The sequence below is a fragment of the Nesoenas mayeri genome (genome assembly GCF_963082525.1).
Source record: "Nesoenas mayeri genome assembly, chromosome: 2".
Classification (NCBI taxonomy): Eukaryota; Metazoa; Chordata; class Aves; order Columbiformes; family Columbidae; genus Nesoenas; species Nesoenas mayeri.
The window spans coordinates 138,462,258-138,483,775 of NC_137543.1; positions in this window are offsets into that span (position 1 = coordinate 138,462,258).

The following is a 21,518-nucleotide window of genomic DNA, read 5'->3' on the forward strand; positions in this document are numbered from 1 at the left end:
TCTGTCACCTTGTCACTGCTCCGCAACAGAGCAGCATGTCCGGTGTTACCTACAGCCCTGCTGAGGTCAACACCAACCTGTGGTGGCTTCACCTGGACCAGGAGAGCCTGCAATGCACCAGTTACAGAAAGGTGTCATTTAGAGGGCCCAAACTTCTTGCCACTTGTTCAATGGTGTTTTCCTGAGAGAATGGGAGCTGGCCAGAGAAAAGAGAGAAATCCTGACTGTTGTGTTCCAGCACCCCAAAACACGCCCTGCAGAGTTTCCTCCCATTCAGGAAATGCCATACACCTGAAACCAGTTGTAGATGGTAAGACTTACTCTGCTCAACTGAATCAAGAGATATACATGTTAAAAAGTGATCCATTTTTGATGGATGGAAAAAAAATATATACATCTGTCAAATGGTGAGTTTAAAAACCGTGTTTATGAGAGAGGGTGAGGAACCTTCCCACTCACCAAACTCAATCCAGGTTATCAGTAATTTCTAGTTAGGTAGCAAAAGGGAGAAAAAAGTCCCTCTGGATCATCAAACAAAATTTGCTATCTCCATTTGCTATCATATAACTTCCTTCAGAAATGCATCAAACACTGCTCTAGGGAGAAAAAACAAGTTCCTTTTAATCTTGCACTATCCTAATTTGAAGGCTGTTACATAATGAAGTTGTTCTATTAGGAACTCTCTAATTTTCAGCCTGAATGCGTTCCTGAGTGATACAATCCAGTATAGCCCTTCAGTTTAGCATTTCTCTTTTGTCTGGTGCTTACCCCTCTGCACCCAGGGCACCATGCAGCCCTTGCTTTGCACAAGCCAAGCCGTGTCCATCAGCCTACCTGTAAACCTCTCGGTCCCAGTTATCCTGGAAATCCAGGCTGGTCCTTGCTGCAGTCTGAGCTCTCCCTTGTGTATGATTTCTCCAGCCATGAAGCAGGGACAGGGACCTCTCTCTCAGTATCTCACAGCACAAGGAAAGCTTTTGACCTTGTAACGTGCTGTATGGACACTATGGCTGCAGCTACTGGCACACTAAATCTGTCTGTAGCCACGAACTGATAAAATATGATGGTTTTTGCAGTTGTGCATCCTGCAACCATTTGCTACCTGCAGATGAGAAACTGTGCCTGGTCCAAGAGCTGCTCTATGTTACATTTTCTTCTTGAAAGCCACATGGCACTGGGATCTAAAAACCCTTTTCTCTTCACGACCACCCTGAGAGGAGCCTGTTACACTGTCTATCCTCAATGTAGATATCTCATATAACTTTAAAATCCTGAGAAAATAAACTAAGTCATTTTATTTCCCTTTTCCAGCAGTGATCCGTGCCCCTCAGATATAAGGAAGAAAGTGACTTTTTGGTAACTCCAGCTCTGTTTTTCCCTAGCAGGCTGGCTTCATGGCAGTGGTCCCTCAGAGATGCTGCTCCCTGCCTCCCTGGTTAGGAGGACATTGGTAAATCCTTTCCAAGGTTTATGTGGGTCAGAGTATCATTGCTTCCAAGAAGGCCATTTCCATGCTTCCTTTCAGGAAGTTGTATTGATGGCAAGATTTTTGTCCACACAATGAATGTACTGATGTACCCTCAGGTTTAATATCTAGTGATCTTCAGACTCAACCAGACTGCTTATAGGCCATCCAAATGAAGCAGCACCTAAAGGAGACTTTAACTCAGAGGGAGAAATTTGATACCCCCAGCCCAGCCCAGCCACCAGCAGCCACCTGACCATTTCCATGGCCCTGCCTGTTCTCCCGAGGGGCATTTTGAAGGGAGAAGGGAGCAGGGTTGGACATCACCTTGGCCTGCTCTGGAGCAAGGCTCCGCTTTAAAGTCATCACTGCACAGTTATTGATTTGCCTTATTAGAGCTAGATATCATGTGCTTCACCTCCTAAATGCCTTCTCAAGGTACTCATAAAAGTCAACCAAAGTGGTAGACAGGCATCTGTCTCAAAACCTCTGCAGAAAAAGTCTGAACTACAGATTAATTTCCACAGTTCACTGAGGAATTGTTATTAAACCTTGTCCCAACAGTTAGCTACTGACTTCAAAGTAAATTGTTTTTGTCAGCAGAATTGATAGGTTATGTTTTGTTTGATATAACCATAAATTGTGATAATGACAAAGAGTGATTTAAAAAAAACAATTGTCTACACTCATTCTGGTTTAGACATGCTTGGCAAAGAAAGAAAGAATATAAAACAATGCAGAAAGAAATAATAAAATATTTCAACTGACTTTTTAAACATATGGGGAATATAGAAAATAATTTAGAAGGAAATGCATTAAAAAAACCCCACAACTATATAGAAGTTTGATTTTTAACTATCCTTAATTACAAATAAAACTTCATATTGCAATACCTAGGTGACAGTTGAGGGAAAAAATGAGATCTGTTTTTTCTTCTGCAGCTGTGTGCATTTGAAATGCTACTTGCACTTCATCTATTTCACACGAGTAGTCGGTATTTTTCACTGTTGCTTTCTTCAGACTTTCACAATGCAGTAAGTAAAACAACAGCATTCTCCCCATCACACCCCACAAAAGTAAAACCTGTGAGAACTGGCAGCACTGTTTAGTACTTAATAACAATTTCAATTTAAAAAGACTAAAACAAAACCAAAATTATACAGCTTTTACAAGAAGGCCTGGCAAGTTCTTCCTATAACAATTGAAGTGTACATAATTACTATTAAAATATATACTTCACTACTTGAAGTCATTACAAAATCATGTTATACAGTCTGAAAAATTGCAATATACTTGCTACTAAAAGTTTTCCTTCCTTTGATCTCTCACAACCTGAGGTTTTGATATAGATTGTGGGCTTATTCAATAATTGTTTTTTCCTAAGTCATGATGTCTTTGAGGCATGTAATGCAGGGGAGAAAAAAAGAAACCAAACACAGTTTCAGTCTGTCACTCTCCTTCTCCAGCATCCTTCTAGTAGGGTAAAGTCTGGAAAGTGCCTTCTTATTGTTTTTTTCATATTGACTTGTATTTTTCTATTAAGTTCTTTGATATTTGGGCTCAAAACTTTTATTTTTTTTCAAAACTATTCACCTTCTCAGAATTTGTACAACGGGAAAGGAGACATTTTTGCTATAAAATCAGCCCAGTATAGACACCTACATGGTAAAACAGCTATCTTTATGTCTTCTAGAGAATATTGCACTTTAGAAAAGTCGCTTGTTCTTCGAAGTTTAAAATATTAATGATTAAAATGACAGATATGAAGAAAGTCATCTTGTGGACAGTTTGTGCTGTGTATGCTTATTATCTCCCCACCAACACCAGTAACTAAAATTCAGACTTTTGTTTATGCTGTATGTTCTTTGAGGAGTAACAGCCTGACGTGTGTCAGAGACTAAATTTCCTTGGAAACTTGGTAAGGATTATGCTATGAAAATCTTTGTACGTTATGACCAGATGTCATGCTGTGCAGTTACCCCGCTTGCTACTTACAAATGTCACAGTGACGTGAATGGTTACTCAGACAGCTGTACAGAAAAGAACGGCTTTGGGAAAGTTGCTGCTTTGCTTATCGTTACAGATTAACAAGAAATATTCTGACTTGAACCTGTAATTGTTTATTTAGGTAATACTTTACTTCTCCCTTCCTAGAGCGTAAGGTTACTCAATGATGGAGTTTTACTGATTCACAGAAAATTTTTGAGTATAAATATCAAACCACCTTTAGCCGCATTTATAACAGTGTTTGTTTTAGAGGCAGAAAGATATGTTTCCTTAGCCAGCTGACACAGTTTATACCAATAGGAAATACTCTGGATTTCTTCTCACAAAAAATGTGACTGTGTTGGTTTACTCTAGAAACCACGCTGGAATTCACACAGAAAAGCCCTTTCCCACAGTTGGCAATAATATGCTGGGGTAGGAAATCTAAAGACAAATCAAAGCTATATAAAAGTATATACACATTACTCTGTACACATTACTACATTGACAGGAAACTCTTCAAGATAAAGATTAATTTTATTCAGAATGCCTACTGCAGTAGCTTGCAACACCTGTATCACCAGGGACCATTAGCTGCTAATAAAAAGTCTATGAAAAAAGTACTTAAGAAAACCCATCATATTTAGAGCTGGCTTAAAACCACCACCACACAGCAGTCTGTACCTTCAACAGTAACTTTCAGGAATCCACAAATCAAAAAAGGTTGAAGATATCTTTGACCTACCACAATGGCATTCTGGTTCATAAGTGCTGTTAAAAAGAGAAAAAGTAACTCAACTTACTGAACAGAAACAGGCTTTTAACAGATATTTTTAAAGTGTTCTTCCCTCTCTTCACACAGATACATTTACCAAAACTTTCAACTAACTGAACCAGTAAGAGGTTTTGCTGATCCTTGATTAGGTATCATATATATATAAGGGCTGAAATGAAATTTCTTACTGCAAGAAAATGCAAGTTACATTTTTGGTCCTTCTATAGAATGTAAGATACTGGGGCCAGAATTTTCCTAACAGCTGCCAGGAAACCTGTTTGCTTAGAGAGCATTTTGCTTTAAGTAGGGATATGGTAAAATTTCAACAGCCTGGCATAGGACTTAATTTGCAAAACGACCTCTGTACTGTTTGAATGATCTAACAACTCGCTAGAAGCAGCTGCACCTCTCATACTTCTCACATGGTACCTGGTATGACTAATCAGGTGGAGACTGCTATCAGAAAGGACTACTGAAGGAGCCTAATGGTGAACTCCAGTTTAAACATATATTTGGGGAAAAAAAGATAAAGCTGGTTTTCATTTGTTTTGGAAGAAAGCTTCTGTTTTGTTTTAGTTCTGTTCCTGTAAACAAGATTACAAACAAACAAAGAGCAAAGAGAAAAAAAAAAAACCACTTGTTCGTAGGTTTCCCCTTTTTTACCTTTCCTATTGCCTGACACATTCAAGCTAACCTATGAGTAGTTCATACTGCACAGTTGTAACGCAGAGCCAAGATTCAGCAAAGGAATAGTCAGCCTACTTCCTGACACTCACACGTCACCCTAAAGTCAATGGGACAGTGGATGAATCCACAATGTAAACCAGCAACACACCATCGAGTGGAACACTAGCATGCACATCAGCTAGGAGCTGACACCGTGAAAAGTGAATGATCTTGTAAAGCTGTTTTCTGGTTTTGCCACTTGCTTGCTTACCTGTAAAATCTGCTCACCAGAACCTCACTGGTGAATCACATTTATCCCCAAAATTGGAGACAGCTATCAGTCACTACGCAGGCCAGATGGCTTGCCTTTGGCTTAGCTATGGAAGCAAGTTTTGTCACATTGTTTCCCTCTACATCCAGAGCTAGAGAAAAGGAAAAGAGAAGCACTACACACACATAGTCACTGAACATGGCGTGCCTCCTCTCTGGCGATCACCTCCCCGTGTTCCTCTAGCCTGACAACTTTCTTTGCACAAAGAGAGGCACATCTGGGAAGGCAGACGTGGGAGCTCACCAGCAGTGTGGTACAGCAGCGAGCAAAGGAGGTCCACCTTCATTGCCAGCTTGGCCAGGCAGAAGGTCACAGCTTTGTTGTGCAGGATGGACTGGTCAAACACTTTTCACTGGCAAGTGTAGTCAGTAGTTTCTTGTATTCCAGTTTCCAGCAGCATCAGGACTTGAAGAAGCAAAGCACAGAACAAGACATCATTTTAGCCAGATTTGTTGTTTTTCTTGTTGAAAAAAGGTGTCTTTTTTTCACATGGTACAAACAATACATTAGGTTTTCTAAAGTAAGTTATTCCATATGCTCAGTTTGGGGTGCAGAGTTTCAGTTGTGGAAAAAGTCTGGAATTTCCTTGTACCTTGAAGACCTCTTTATGCCTGTTTCACCTGAGCCTCAAATTACCAAAACCCAGAGGAGTGTGAAGAGGGATGGGAAGGAGGGAAGGAAAGTCATAGAGACCAGTATGTAACAATAGGTGTGTAAACTTTATCCTTAATGCCTCATTTGGGGCACTGTCAAAAGCTTGTGGCAACTCCTGTTTTCCATGCTACCTGTGTCCTGAAGGTCTGTTACAATCCTGAAGGCCTGTTACAATCCTGAAGGCAAATCTGAAGGCAGACAGTGTGCTCCCTGAGAAATGCTGCAGAAATGTAAATTCAAGGAAGCTTTCAGGGAGAAGACAGAAACCTATTTAGGGATCAAGGAACACAAACAGACTGCTTACTATGTCTGCATTCTGTGATCAGATCCCAGTATAGAAAGGAAGGGAAAAACATTAAGATTCACAGCCACTTTTAGTAAATGTTAAACAGTGCTTCTAATGGAAACAGAATCAAATCAGGATACTGCTGGAAGACAGGTGAGAGAGATGGGAGACACTGCTTTAAAGCAAGAGAACTAGTTTGCTGCTACTTTTTGAGCAAACTTAGGGAGACTCTGTCTTAAACAAGAAGAAAATGAAAAATTTTGTTTTCCAAGGCAAACTAGCCTTGAACTGAAGGGCCAGGCTGTCAGCCTCTTGCAGCTTAGCTAGGACAACAGCAGCTGAGGAATCTGTGGAGAAGTTTTTTTGGCAAATATGGACCCATGTCACTATGGCAAGCGAGAGGGAGAGGAAGAGAGAGTTCACAAATCCATCTGTATGAGAAGACTCACATTTTGTCTTTTCAAAATATGCACATCCACATCCATTTACATGTAGAATCAAAACCACAAAACTCTGAATCTGAAATGCAAAATACAACCAAGCCCTGGAGTACTACAAAATCCCTTTTCCAACTTGCCATGGCTCCTCCAGTTACTCACATGACAGTTCCTTACAGGAGCCTGGAGTGCTTCCATATTCCTTTTTGCATCACTTTCAAGGTCACCTCTATGTAAATTTCATCCCTATATTGCTTTCATATGCATACTTTGCATCCCACAAATTGTCCCTTACATCGATCATACACCAGCTCTTACACAGAGCATTTTCACATGTTTTCCCCACATTCCACAGGGTAATCAGCTTTTCTTATTCCTAATGCTGGTTTTCTGGACATCTTTTTGGAGACATTTCTTGTACAAAAGGAACATCCCTGCTCTTCCAAAGGACTATGTATACTATTAACAGCTTTTTCACTTGTATGTCTATGGTCTCCAGTTTGAGAGATACTACAGAAAAGGCAAGAAGCCTCCAGGCCCCTCTTGTCCCTTGTCCCCAAACTGACACCTAGGAAGCATACAGCTGAGTATGAGCTGGTGGGAGGGAAACTAAACAGTACATGCCAGTGCAAGGAGAGCAGAGGAAGGTGGGAGGGATAAGGAAAAGGGATCAGTCTAGTGTTGGTCTGTCAGAGCAACATGCTCCAGCATGACTTGTGTAGTCCCCAGCATACAGCATCAGGGAAAAAAGAAATGGGAAACACCAAAGACGAAGCAGGAGCAGGACTGGGTGGGAAGAAACAGAACAGCACCTATTCAGGTCCTGCTTGCAAAAAGGCTGAAGATCATGAAGGAGTTTTGGCCCATCTCTGCTTAGACTGTCACCACACATCAGGGCTGCCAGCGAGGAGCCTGAGAATTGCTCCCACAGAGTACACATCTCCACTGTCTCCTTCCTGCCCCTTCCTGCCCCATGATTCAGCTGATCCCCCCTCCTGTCTCCTCAGCTGCCATCATCACCCTTCAGCTTACCCCTCAAACTGCCATTTGTTTGCAGAAGTAAAGAGAGGAAATCTTCTAGGGACAATCCTGCGCTGCATCAAAAGGAATGTGGCCAGCAGGTTGAGGGAGGTGATTCTGTCCCTCTACTCTGCTCTGGTGAGACTCCACCTGGAGTCCTGCATCCAGCTCTGGAGCCCTCAGTACAGGAAAGACATGGACCTGTTGGAGAGGGTCCAGAGGAGGTCACAAAAATGATCAGAGGGCTGGAACACCTCTCCTATGAGGACAGGCTGAAAGATTTGCGGTTGTTCAACCTGGAGAAGGCTCCAGGGAGACCTTATTGTGGCTTTTCAATATATAAAGTGAGCTTATAAGCAAGAGAGATATTTTACCAGGGCCTGTGGCAACAGGACAAGGGGCATTGGTTTTAAACTGAAAGCTTGTAGATTTAGACTGACCATAAGGAAGAAATTATTTATGAAGAGGGTGCTGAGACCCTGTAAGAGGTTGCCCATAGAAGCTGTAGGTGACCCATCATTGGATGGTTGGATGGGGCTTTGGTCAACTTGACCTAGTGAAAGATGTCCCTGCCCATGGCAGGGGGATTGGACTTTATGATGTTTAAAGGACTCTTCAAACCCAAACCATTTTGTGATGCTATGACTACGTGTATTTAAAGCTATGAGTATAGCTCTAACATGGCAAAGCTTAGCTGTGCAACAAACAGAAACGAAACACAGCACACTGTGAATATCATGACTACCAACAACCTTGTACAACGTAACAGCACACAATACTTCGACAGTCATACAAGCACAGAGAAATGCCATTCTTGACAGTGAGAATAATTTTCTCTCTGAACATTTGTGGGTTTTTTTTGTTTTTCCCTTTTGTGTGTGTGTATTTGTTTCCTCTTCTGTCATATAATGTTCTCCACATCCTTGGACAAACTTGGTCCCATGGGTTTCAACTGACAGCACTTGCATGAAATGTGACTCTAGGGCAGCTTCAGGAACGCATGGTCTACCACACGGCTGAGAATTGTGAAAGCACTTGAAGTTGCCAGATGCAGAATAATCTTTTCCTTGTACCTCCATCCAACTTATATTTTTCCACTTGAAACTTCTACTCACTGTAAACACACTTTGCCTTGCTACATCTTCTCTCAAAACAAAAGGAAATTAATACATTTTTCTTAGGCTGTGTCTGATCACTCTCTAGTGAGATGTACAATGAGCCCCAAGCTGTGCAATCTGTCTCTTAAGGACGTACATTGCCCATGCAAGAGGATCTGTCATCCTGCTTACTGGTCATGACTCAATGGTGCTCATAAAACTGAGACTACAGGAGCAAATAGAAGTCATTAGAAAAGTGCTATTCTGCTCTCTCACAGGCACTGAGCTCCCTCTTTGCCTCAAAGTTGAGTAATTTACAAAATGCTGTTTGCTTTCTTTCCATAGCAACATTCTTTTCCTGTGATCAGTGCAACAGGTCCACAAACGGACAGTGTTTAGTGAGTGTCACAACATGGGAGAGATATGTGGCAGCTCTTCTACTTCAATGAAGCAGGAAACACAGACTTTTACCAATGCCTATAATAACGCGTCACTTGGAGGAAAAGACTACACCTGTGACCAAATTTTGCAATTCCAGGAAATTAGTTTCCTATTTATATTTTAAAACTATTTGACTGGAAATTCATTGTAAAAGGGAAAATAAAAAAGAAGGTGAAGAAGGAAGAAAATTCTCCACACACATTCTGAAATCTGGCTACGAAGAAGGTAATAAACAAAGAGAAGGCTGGAGCACATGATACTTGATACTAAAAATACATAAAATGAAACCAACCAAAAACCCCAAACAAACGGAAAATAAACAAACCAACAACAGCGAAACAAATCCACCACCAAACACAACAAAACAAAACAACCCCCAAAAAGGGAAGAAAGAAAAGAATGGCAGTCAACTGCATCTTCCGAGTTTTAAAAAGCAGTGAAAGTGAGGATGCTAAGACTGGTCCCTAAAGTGTTTAAAAGCAGAGTGATGATTTTCAGGGCCACATGAATAGTCATGAACTGGGAAGGAACAGAAGTGCCCTTCTGAGGGTCAAAAGTGAGGACTAGAACTACACCTGCAGACCTAATCACAGAACTACCAAAGGCATGTAGATGGTTTTGCACATCTCCACCTTCAGCAAATCACTTGTGGTTGAACATATGTAAAACCGTTTTCAGGACTGGAAGCTAACACCTGGATGTTGTGGTGTAACAAACCACAGCCATCAAACACCTGGCTCCCTTCTGAACATTGTTTTCTCTTTTTTCTTGTTTACCGCAACTGGTTTCCTCTGAAGATTGTAACTTTGCCCAAACCATGGGTCTTGTCCCTCCTCCCAGTGCTTTCATGCCTTTTATACCAGATGGTGGACAAAAGCAAGACCAGGGAGCCCTGCACTGCAGGAGGCAGCTCCCTCTCCCTTGATGACCTCCAAGGCTGCCCCTCTCTAATGGCCCCTACCTGGCCATGGAAGGGTCAGTGAAGATGCCCTTCCCTGCTGGCTCATCCAGGGTGAGGGTTTGCCTGCTCCTGCCACATTTTTCTGGGCAAAAAGAAGAATTGAAACCTGGTGTCCCACTTCCTGGCAGAACACAGTGACTTGCCAGGCAGTTGTGCAAGGCTGGACAGTACCAAGCTGCCGGTGGTTTTAGCAAGAGTGATCTAACCTGCCAGGCTTTGTGTTTTGATGCTGTCAGTGTTTGTCACTTTTGCCTGGGGCATGACTAACACGGTGGGCTACTCTGCTGTCTGGAGAGTATCACTGCAGCCCAGAGTTTCTGGTTGTTTTGTTTAACTTAGGCTTCAAACTGAGCACAAAAATGCACAATGCATGTACTTGCAGTCTGTGTATGCCTCGGTTAAAACTGGACCAGCAGTAGGACCATGTCTCCTCCTTGCCTGAGTCTGCAGTGGCATCTCTCACAAGTCTAACCTCCTGTTTGCCAAAACTGCTCTCATGTTTACTTTTATCTCAGGTTAAACCAAGAATTTTGCCCCAAACCAAAGATTTTTTAAAAGCATTTGAATTGTAAAATATTTGGTCTGGGATCGACCCACAACAGGAATTGATTTTTTATTTGGTCCCTGAATCAAAAAATCACTTCTTAGACTTCGCAGTTCCCCAGCCACACACAGACAGTAACAGAGGGGTATGCACAGGAGCATGAATATGGAGAGACTATTTATACAATCCTGAAATTTAAAGAGGACCAATCTTCTTACAGCGAACCACATTACATTTATGTTGAAGAAGCAGACACTGTAGGGTGGGGGTGATGGCTGAGAATATGAAGATGAGCAACCCAGACCTGTATCTTGTTTCCTGGAATATCCAGCATCCATATAACTCAAATATGCAGATTCAAGTACCGTGTAAACTCAGAGGAACAGGATTGCTGCTGCAACCTAACTTCAGATAAAGGAATTTGATGCCGTACCATTTTATGCCCAAAGTTTACAGATGTAAAACAGCTTTTCAAAACAAAGCTCTTACATCTTGTAAGAGCCACTTATTTACACAGCCACTATATTAATTTTCTAAAATCCAGGATAAACCTCACAGCTTACTTTACTACAGGAAAAGTCACCATCCTTCTATTTCATGTCAGTATTTTGATAGCCTTTGTACTATAAATGTAGCAGACATAACACGATACCACATTCTCTTATGAGCAGAAAAAGCACTAAGAAAAAGAAACAAGGCAAAACCAGCTTCTGTGATGCCTTCCAAAATATTTTCTATTTCAGATTTTCCTATAGAAAGGGAAGCTTGTCTGTATCCAGGCTATGACAGATTTCAAAAACAGATCATAAGAGGTCATTGCAACTTACAATAAAAGGAAAGTGCTGTTAGTCATGCTCAGGGCGACCGCCATGTCCCTGCCCAGCCCCAGAAGTACAAATGATGACTTACCAGTGGCTACTCCTGCAGCTGCTTTTCTTGGAATTGCAACATCTGGTATGTAAAACTCTTTCCTTCCTCCCTAATGAGGTTTTTCTTGAGGACCCTTACGTCTTCAAAAAAGTTCTGAGCTGTATCCGATGACTTCATGCCCAGTTTGTCTATCTTTTTAGCAACATGAATGCCTGAAGAAAAAAGGGGTTTTAGAAAGGCCACAAAAATTAGAAGCACTATGTAGGGGCACAGCATTTTAACAAAGCAAAGCTTGCAGATGTGAAGGTATTTGCCAAGACTACCTTTAGGAAAAACATAACAGCATTCTGGAATTTAAGAGTAAAAGAATGCACATCCTATTTTTAAGAGTTTTTCCATTTTATTTAACTAGCAAATCAGAAACTGCAATTGCAAAGGTCCCACTTTTCCTTATGCCCCCAAATAATAATTACTTACTAGTAGCAATAATCTTACTTCATGCACATCTTGAAACAATGCAATATTTATTTGCTTATGTTTGATTTTTAGTGCACTATAATAAAATGCTGGAATTCAATTTAGCAGTGTTTACTGAGTGCCTACACTGCCATGAAACAGTAGAAAAATATTTAATAATGGCAACACCAGTTCTATGTTTTAAGCTGCAACTAGAGATTTTCTCCTTCTGGAAATCCTCTTCCTTCCCTCTATTCTATATTTATCCTGTAATTTATAGCCTATCCTGACATTTTCTGGTACCTGTAGAATAGAGAATTAATAACCACATCGCACTGTTTTTTCCTAATAATAAAGAAATTCATAACTGCTACAGACATCCAACAAGTCCATGTTAACTCCAAATTTTGTTAAAACTATATATTTTATGATGGCCTACAAAATACCATTTAGTTCAAAGTAGTCACAGAATGGTTCATAACGATCACAATTCACTCCTCTGAGTTTTCCTCTGGGCATGCTTGTGAACAGGGTTTGCTTCCTCACAGACCTCCCTACACAGCACTGACTCTTACCTCACACGCAATGTTCTGCTGGAGATGAACTCAGTTCCTTCAGGTTTGGCCACATAAGACTTCACGTACCTGATCACACCAGGTAGGACTCCCTCCTGCTGTTTGTTTTTTCTTAGTTGCAAGTTCTTTCTTGCTAATGTTAAGATGCAAGCATGGCTTACCCCTGTGCCATGATGGTTTAACAGACATACACTAATTTTTTGCAGAAATTCTCTTGCCTTCAGTATTTTTACCTTCTTGTTGCTCTGGGGCTAATGCAAATATTTGGGATGAAAGTCGAGAATGTTTAAGAGGTAAACTGAGGCCAACAACCAGGTATGAGGACCTGTGCAAAATATGCTGATCGCATCTGCCAAGTCAACATACATAAAAGTAAATCCTCCAAATCAGCATACATATCTTTACAGAAAAATCAAACATTTTATTACCCACATACATGGTATTCTAACCAATTTTGTGATGATGAGGTATTCTGGTAATATTTTCCTCTTTATTCTATTTTTTTTTTTTTTCCAATCACCTGCTACTCTTAATGTGACTTCATAGGAGCTGGACACTGAATTCTTGTGGTCCCTCCCTGTACTTGTTTGTCCTGTGCTATCCTTCATGGTTTTCATTTAACACATCTTTCTGAACTAATGCAGACATCGCATCTTCTACTGACAGGAGGCCTTCAGCCATGTGAAAATTACTTTGGTTTTGCAGGCAGAAGAAGTCAGTAGTGATTCCCTTCAAATTCACTCTGACTGCATTGAATAAAGCTATGGAAAGCTTCGTCTCTCCGCAGAGGTGAAATACTGACACTATTTCTCAGTGCCAAGACTGCTGTCAGAGTAAGGTCCACATAGACTTCCACGCCTTCCACTCAAGCTTTTTCTTCACCAGCCAATCTATAAACTGATTATGTGTCAGGAATACTTGTTTGATATGTATTCAACAAAGGAAGAAAATCAGGACAGCTGTATAAAAATTTTTGACTCTTGGATTGAAAACTATCCAGCAATTTGCACCCAGTCATGCCAAAAAAACATTTGTAGTTCATTCCTGTATTAAAATCATAGCTGAAAAAAAAAAAAAAAATCACACACCGAACCACTTTCAGGCCTAAATGATCTTTTCCCCTTGGAATATTACTGCTTGTTTTTTTTGAGAGTCTCAAGGGTCATGTATTCAATACACTTCCAGCTGGTTTTATGCAACCACTGCTCCTTACCCATGTGAAGATGCACTGCTCCTGCTAGTGGGTGGTTTACTAAGGACTTTGCTGAAAAAAATACAACTGCTGCTGCTTCTTTATATTGCTGAACCAACACTATTGTGTACTTGCCCAGACTCACATACAGCAATAACTTACAGGTTTGATTAGAGGAGCTAAATGTGTTAATGATTTCTGTCCATACTTCTTCCTGACTGGGCCATGTCCAAGCTTCTTGAACTCTATAGCATGCCCTCCTTTGCTGTGCCTTATTGGTTTTCACTTGCTCTTAGATTAATTCATGTTCCTCATTCAGGACAAGGCCTCACTGCATCAGCCTCATGTAGAACCCTCTCTGTTACTGGTACATGCTGTAAATTTTCTGGTTTTTTTGAAGACAATAATACATAATCTTCTCTTTGGCTATGACATGGGCATCAAAATCTTCCTTTACTTAGTTTAATTATTTTCATTATTTTTGTAAGGAGGACTGTATACCAAAAAATACCAGCAGCAATAGAAATCATCTGCTCAGATAATTCCTGCAGTTTGTTTTGACTAAATCACAAGCCACCCAATAACACACAAATGTCAATCTAGCAAGGTCAAGTGCCTGATTTACTAAAATCACTCTAACAGAGCCATTTATGCTACTTGCACTAATATCACTGAGATGGGTTGGTATATCTCTTATTGGGCATTTCTTCCCAAGCATCTTTGATTTTTCATTTTCTCCCACTCCTCCAGCCTTCTGACAATGTCTTTTATTTCCTATATTCTTTCTTGAGTGAAAGGCAGTTGCTTGCTCCTGACACCATTTAGTGTCATTGCAAACGGAGACACATTTTAAATTGCAACCTAAGAAACATGCTCTTTCCCCTTTTCCGGATGCTCTTTTCTTCATTATCTCCTTCCTGCAATCTACCCAAGTGCTGAGGACTCAGAGGACAAACTAGTGCACAAATAGCTAGCAGATTGGGGCTGAAAGCCATTTGTCTATATATCTTTCACACAGACATTTTATGACTTTTTCAGATTCTGTTTCATCAGATGAGAAAATCAGCTTTTTTCCAAAGACATCCTTAGTATAAGGAGTATTCACCTAACCTGGACATCTGTTGTGAAGCCACACTGCTGTTATCCAATTTTCCTTTATGAGAAATGTATTCAGCAGTGTGTCAAATCTAGACCATGATTTGCTTCATCCCAGAATAGATGCTGTACACACCTAAAATTAGAAGCAAATCCTATTTCATATATCCAATAAACGATCAGTTTTTGAAGTTAACAATTTGTTTTCAGACTTGGAACTTTTTTTTTTTTTTTTTAATTTTAATTACTACATTATACAAATATGAATCTATTAAGAATTTTTTGAAAAACGCTGGACTAGTCTCTCATGTCCTTCCAGCTGCTTGTAAAGAATGAGTTACACTGTGCCATGGGTCCCTTCCTTCCCCTGCCACATAGGCTGGTGAGTGCAGCAGTTAGTCAGAGATAACACACCAGTTCTTGAGCTTTGACACACATACATCTACAGACACTTGAAAGTGCATCATTCAGTGATGTCCTCCAGAGACTTCCTGTACAGCCTTGGTCTGCTGCCCTTCAAGGAGTACAATCTTTGGCTGACAGACATCCTCAGGACGTATCAAGACAGCTGGAGCTTCCTCCTCACAGCTGTGTCAAACAGCAACCTTTTCATACTTTTCTTCTTTGTCTTCCTGAAAAAAAAATCTCACTTCTGATATGACCCACCCACTGAGCACAATCAACTGTCTTAATATTTAGTTTCAAAAGGTCACCAGTCTTGATACAGTGACCCTTTTGGAGGTCAATATCTGTATCACACAGAAGAATAAAAGCATATACACTTTGAGGAGTGCTATTTTTGTTTCTAGGAAGATTTCTGCACCTCTGCAGATCAGCTACAGGTGACTCAGGTAATTTTTCTACTCAAAAATCTATTCACTGCAGGTAAGAAATTCTGTGTATAGGCTGTGTGACCTAACAACACATCCCCTAAAGCTACAAAGACTCACATATCTTTTTGGAAGAAGCAAAATAGTTGAAAACCTCCAAGTCGATTTCTGTGTATTTGGTCTGCCTCTAACAATGCCTTGGCTGCTTTGGTGTTTTTGGAAAGCTGATCTGAGAGGAATAGTATTGTATTTGCACTCTGACCCTTTTATGAAAAATCACAAAGAGGACTTCATCCAGATGGCTAGTGAGCTCATCTGGAAACTCAGGGATATTTTGGCTCCAAGTTTAAACATTTGTTCATCACTTATCAATAAGGACAAAGCTCAGGTCCATCTCCTGTGAGCTCTCATTTTAATTCTGTCTTGCATAAGTAGAGGTTGGAGAAACTCAAAACACACTCGGAACTTGCTTAGTTCCCAAGGCAACTCACTTACTTGCTTGACTTACTCCATACTGAAATCCACTTAAAAGATATTCCCTTAAGTAGCTCTCATCACCCTCTTTTGCAAGATAAGAGACCCAGGTTTTATTCTCAGTCTGATCCATTAAGTGAACAAATGCACCCTCACTTTGCTGCCATGATGGTGTCCCTACATGTGAAATGCTGATAGTGACATAAATTTGGTATGTAAAATACTCTGAATTGAACGAACAAAAATGCCAGAGGCTTTAATATTTTATATTAATATATAGTAACATTAATATACTTTATTATATATTAAATAGATAATATATATTTAAAATAAGTTTTAAAATATATGCTATATTAAATTAATAGCCTAGACAATTTTTAAATATTAAAATGAGTGAAAACCAGAAAGGTTTAAAAACTTTTGAACAGGTGTTAAAACTGCAAAACATCCCTGTCAACATAACGTTAACTCTATCATGTCCGAATCACGTCCTTTATGCATACAGCACACTATTGCTGCAAGGTCTGCCAACTGCTTAAGAACAGGCACCATGTGGACTGAACCAGTGAAATTTGTACCTCAGATCAGGATGTATTTCTTCAATGCCTTTACTCCAATTACTAATCTTCTTCAAAAAGTCTCTACTTCCAAGACCTTTGAAGCTTTAATTCCAGCCCACATTTAGCTCACAGACTCTTCTTGTAATATAAACTGATAATGATAGTAGTGCCCTGGCAAAAGGCTCCATTTGCAGTGCACAGCCGTGAAGCACTCTGGGTATGCCTGCACTTCTCTCCAGAAAGCCCATCAGGTTGGGTGGTGGAGGACAGTTATTGGAGGAAGATTAGGACCATCCACTCAATACAATTACAGCACTGCATTGTACCTTTCTAGTATTCAGTACATCTGGTCAGTGAACAATGGAGTCAGATACTGCCCATGGGCTCCTGGGAGGCAGGTGTTGGCATGTGGGATAAGATTGTTTTGGGAGGTATTTCCCAAGTCTGAAATCCCTAAACTCTTTATCCTTTTATTTTCATATGTTTGAGAATCACTTTCAATATTTTCTGAAGAAGATATCAATCTTAAAAATGCTTCTCCATCCATATTCTATTCACCAGTGTTCATACAAAACAGGGAAGACTTTAACACTATTTTGGAAACATAATTTAAGAACATTTTACATATAGTTCAGATGTAGCAAAGATCTATGTAAATAGAGTAATATGTTATTTATTTTGCAGACTGTTTGCATCTTCTTGCCTTTTGGAGACAGAAAACCAAGATAAAGTTTTTGTGGAACCTCTCCAGAACTAAAAGATGCTGGATGTTATAACTTTCAGAAACAAAACAAACGTTGACTTTTTTTAAACAATTTCTTTGAGGCATTAATTTTGTCCTTGGCATTGATTTGTCTGTTCATTCTCACAGAAGGATATGAAATATTCCCATGCAAGTGTCTCTGAACAACTTTTATGTTATTTTTGGTGAAAAGATTCTGCATATAAGATTACTTTGGAGTCACAAGCTGAAGGCTGCAAAATATTTAACTTCCTTCTTGTTTCCTCTTGTGCCTTTTTTTTTTTTCCTGAAGTGTCCAAGTGCATTTCAGAACCAACTTTGTATGATGGTGAAACATCTAACTTAGAAGAGCGTTTATGGGTTCAGTCCTTTCCATCAAAACACCTTTCCTTCTTGTATGAAGCATACACAAAAACACCAATAAAACCAAATTAGAAGAGACAAAGTTCTTTGTTATTACCAAGTAGATTCATTGGCAGACAGATGAGAGATTTATTTCGATGGAGAGATCCTTCACTGGAGTTTGCCAGCAGGTCCATCTAGTTCGCTTGGCACCCAGACATAGTCCACATCTTACCGCCGTTTATGACATATTAATCGCCTTTTCTCAAAGCTGTTGTCTGGATATCTATTTCAAAACATAGGAAAAGGAAGGTTATTCTTGCTGGCTTCCGTACGACTGGCAGAGCCACTCCCTTGCTCTCAGACAAACAACTAATATTTGGCCCTTCCTTCATGCTCCCCAAGTCCTCCAACTCTTCCAGGCTGCACAAGGCAGACCCATCTGGACAACTCTTGGAAGACAAGCCAGGGAAACCTCACCACTTCTCTCACCCTCCTTTAGGTGGAGTCTTCATCCCTGCGGATGAAAACAAAACACTTCACCTAAGTAAAAATGGCTGTCAAACTCAGGCCAGAAACATTTCAGTTTGAGGTGATCTATTAGGTGTATCTGTTACTGTGCAGGTTAGTCATGGAGAAGGCGATTAACTTCAACATCCCGACTTAAACAAACATAAGCCTCAGTATCTGTGTATGCATAAAGATATACATACACGCACTTCCTGCATGTTCTTGGTCAGAATGGTGTAATAAATTCAAAGCTAGTAAACTTTCAAAAGGCCAAGCCTAAGTGCTAGGAATGTCTGTACATGAAGGAGTTCCAAAGACCTGAGATTTTACCCTCTGGCAAAACAAAACAGAACAAAAAACAAGGCAAACAAAAATCTTATTTTCATCTGTGAGTGTTCCCATCATGCTGCAAGCAGCCCCAGCTGCAACAGACAGCCAGAGTGAATAATTAGTTATTATTTACAATCCAGGAAAACTTCTGAATGGCTGGTTTCTTTCCCCTGAAACTGAACTTCTTCAACTAAAAGCCCATCTGTGGAAGACTCTCCAACAGATAACTAGCTATAAGTAGGTGATGGTGTAAAAGAACCTTATCACACCCTAACAGCACCTGTAAATCTAATGAGTCTATAAAGTCCATACAAAGCCATTTACTGAGAGAGGCAGAAGACTGAGAAGGTGGGAGTCAGACACTAAGTGGAGTGAGCAGTCACATTTAAATCAGCTGGTTATACCTTCATACACACTCACCTTAATCTGCACGTGAAGCTTCTTCCCCAAGGCTCTAAACATGAAACAAAGCAAAAGCAAGTATCTGATCTTAATTTACAAGATAAACTGTGACTGAGGTCTGCATGGCTGGAAAGAACTCCTGCTAATGAAGGAACTGGGTAAAAATTATGGGAGAAATTGTACAAAGTATGAGACAACAGAATATCAGATATAGCTATGGATAAAGGAACTTACAATAGGATAATGAACAGCAAGAGAAAAAGATAGTACTAATGTGGATAAAAAGAGTAGCCATACAGCTATTCATTCAATGAAAGGACTATGACAAATCTGTCCAAAGGCCTTGATATGGTATCTGGATAACAATGAAGGCCAACAAACTGAAAGAATCTAAAGTAGTGCTGCACATAGTGCATGGACATAGACACTGATACACATGGAGACTAAATAAAAGAAGGACACACAAGAGTTGAAATAAGAAATGTGGCACTGCACTGAAGTAGTGAGAAAAGGATGGGAGCATACACAATGATTTACATCATACATCCCTTTTGTTGTGGAACAGCTGCTGAAGAGATTAGATTGCGGTTCCATAGAAGGTCTGCAGAGGAACAATGAATACTGTGATGTTATCAAAAATGTAAACAGTTCTTGCAAGTATGGCGTCACAGGGGACTAACCACCCAAATACAGATATAAGAACAAATGCCTTACTAATGGAAATGTTCAGGTATTTCCAAGTGTGCTGGGTGACAGTTTGCTTCAAATACTTGAGAAATTACTACTTAAAAGCAACTTACGAAGAGCTGATTATCTTTATCATTAACTAGAAGAAAGATGACTAAGTCAATAAAGAAATTTTATGTTTAAAATACAGCAGGGTTTGAAAAACTACTTAATTTACTAAAGTCAAGTGGATGCAGTATCAAGTACATGTCTACAAAGATGCTTTGGAATATTTGACTGTAATTATGCTTCCTGATAGAGCATAGCCCTGGGAAGAGGCTACATGTGAGTGCTCCATAACTTGTTTTTGGCAGGTCCACACCACTAGACCTGTGGTATCTATAACTCAACATCTTGTTGACTTCAGCTTTTAAGGTCAATCTTATGATCAAAGACAGGCAACACATATCCTTAAAGAACAAAATGAAAATATCATATCTTCAATTTCCATCATCAGTACAGGAAAAAAAAACAAACAAACAACAAAAACTTCAAAAAACACAGGAGATGGCCTACAGGAAAGGAAATAAATTAATCATCAAAATAAATTACAGTTTGGGGTACAGAAGGTAAGAACTGCCACAGGTCAACCTAAGTTAAATCTTGCAGATGAAACTCAACAAAATCCAAGAAGATTGAGGAGGTAAACAAGAATGTTTCAGCCACAGAAATAAAAAGAGAATGAGAAAAAGTCATGAAGCATATAGAGGATGCCTCAAAACTAAAGAAATATTTCACATGAGCTTACAAAAAGATCCATAACATAGCTGACAAATCAAGACACCTACAGGAAGGACTGTACAGAAATTAAAACTAGTGAAAACAGACATTGTTGGTTTTGGCAATCTGCAGAGCCCCAGAATACATTTGGAAAGAAAAGAGAATTCAGTTTACTAGTGATATCTTATTTCAAACGAACTTGATCTGTTTATTATGAAAACAGTTTTTCTAGAAAAAAAAAACAGAACAGGAAATATCCTGTTGGACCCAAGGAAACTGAAGTATGATCTTTCTAGGGAACTATGAGTTAAAATTTTTGAAAGATAAGAATTAGGACAAAAGTGGAAATTAGTCAGAGCAAAGGGGAAATTGTGTCAGGTTGCGTTAAAAGAAGTGCTGATGTGCAGGAAGGGTACTATTTGGACTCCTCCTTGGACATCAGCCTTGGATGAAATATATTTAATATTTCCATTAATGCTTTTTAGAAGACAAATAGGAATACACTAATGAAATCTGCTGGTGACACAAACTTCAGAGACATCACTAACACAGACAACTGAGGTATCACATAGCAAGAAAGGAATGATCTTGAGTTTTCAAATTCAACATGGCAAGTACAAGTACTTAGGCACAAATAAATGAGAATGATTGCTCTGTGTTACAACATTTCAATAGCAAACTGGTAATGGAGATGATCTGCATAGTTAATAACAAGTTTCACAAACCAGCAGACTGTTGTGTAACAGTATATATCAGAAGATAATATTTCTGTTAGGGTTGGAGCAGTATTTGTGCCATTATATACACCACGTGCAATTTTGTTTTTTTCATGCTCAAAAAAAGATGACTTAAACATGGAAAAGCAGAAAGATCAAATTCCACTGAGAGGAAATGGGGCAAGGTATCCATATTGAAGAGGTAGACATGGACAAGGTTGCTTTGTGCAGTTGCCTAGAAGACATAACTCAAAGAGAGGAACGGCCTTCCAAGCTGTGTTCTTACATATCCCCTGCTGGGGATATCAGCAAAAC